This window comes from Octopus bimaculoides, chromosome 3 (genome assembly GCF_001194135.2).
Source record: "Octopus bimaculoides isolate UCB-OBI-ISO-001 chromosome 3, ASM119413v2, whole genome shotgun sequence".
Taxonomy (NCBI): Eukaryota; Metazoa; Mollusca; class Cephalopoda; order Octopoda; family Octopodidae; genus Octopus; species Octopus bimaculoides.
The window spans coordinates 70,600,291-70,602,034 of record NC_068983.1 but is presented as its reverse complement, the minus strand read 5'-3'; positions in this window follow the sequence as shown (position 1 = coordinate 70,602,034).

The window sequence follows — 1,744 nt, the reverse complement described above, 5'->3', positions numbered from 1 at the left end:
TATATATATATATATATATATATATATCCTATAAGTAAGTTAATAAGTAGTCCTCTTCATTGAATAATTGAATATTTATCGTCTAAACCGCTGGAAGATCCATTCAGTGTTCTTTTGTTTGATTGTTTTTAGTTGTTTAGTCTACACACACTCATGAGATAGAATAAGTTGCTTTGCTTTTGTTTCTTGGTCCTAACGAGTTATCTGTTCTATTGCGTTCGACGTGTTCTCCTAATCAGTTTGTAACTTATGCCCATGATGCAGGAGCATACCTGAAACAGTGTAATCTTATTAAAAAAAAAAAAGTATTTCTTTTGTACGAACAGATCAAAACAGTACCCGCGGCAAATTTGAACTTCAAATCCAGGTACAAGTATTCTAATACCTCTAACTAATAATTTTATTATTATTATTATTATTATTATTATTATTATTACAGTAGCTAGACACTACATTCACGAAAATCGAAACTAGTGTTAATCTAGTGTTTATTCTGAGCCATTGGTTTGATTTAACGACAACACTGGAGCACGTGTTGTTGTTTTTTTTTGTTGTGATCATCTAGTAGTAGTAGTAATAGTAGTAGTAGTAGTAGGTAGAAGAGAAGGAAGCGTTGTATTAGTAGACTGTTGTTACTGTTGCTGTCGTTGTTGTGTCTTAGTTGTTGTCAAATGGTAAACGCTAAATGTCACCCTCATTAGCTCTACTTTATTCGTTCGACAGGACATTTAACCATCATCTCACAATAAAACATCAAGAAGAGGTAAGCAGGGGAAAACTCAGGAGAAGGAGGAGGAGGAGGAGTAAAACCTTCTTTATACTGTACTAATAAATTACTAATGTCTTGTTTCTATTGTCGCCATGTTTGTTTTGTTTTCGTTTGGGGGTTTTATGTCTTTCTTTCCTTATTTTATTTATCTGTCTATTTATTTCCCTCTATTCTACTACTCATGTTGACCTTTATGCTCTCTCTACTCTCATCTCAAACAAAATCATTTCCATTTCAACCTGTTGCTAAAGTCTATACATCATGCAATTCTAAATAATGATCACACTTTTCAAAGAACTCAACTATTTTCCTCTCTAGAAGTAAACGGCTGAATGAAAAATAAAAATGTCAACTCGGAAAAAGTAGCGAAATAATACATATCTATCTGCATACGTCTATATGTATGCAGTGGTTGTTGTCGATGTTGTTGTTGCTGTTGTTCTTGTTGTTCTGGTTACTGCTACTGTTGTTGCTATTGTTTTGCTGTTGTTCTGATTATTATTATTATTATTATTATTATTATTATTATTATTATTATTATTATTATTATTATTATCATTATTATTATTATTATTATTATTTTGATAGCAACCGTCCTAGGTCAGCTGAAGGATTTGCAAGCGAACATTTGTAAAGAACCATGACAAACAACCTCGTTAGCTGCACGGTTATGACAAAATATAACGAAATATCCCCTCGAGGTAGCCAACAGAAATGTCTTCATTCTTTGCGCTTTCAGTATACACACACAAACACACATACACACAAATATATATACATATATATGTGTGTGTGTGTGTGTGTGTATGTGTGTGTGTGTGTGTGTGTGTGTGTGTGTATGTGTGTGTGTATACATGTATATATTTACATGCACGCATATATATATATATATATATATATATATACATATATGCGTCTGAGGGTTTGCATGAGTGTATATATATGTACGTATGTATACATATATATATATATATA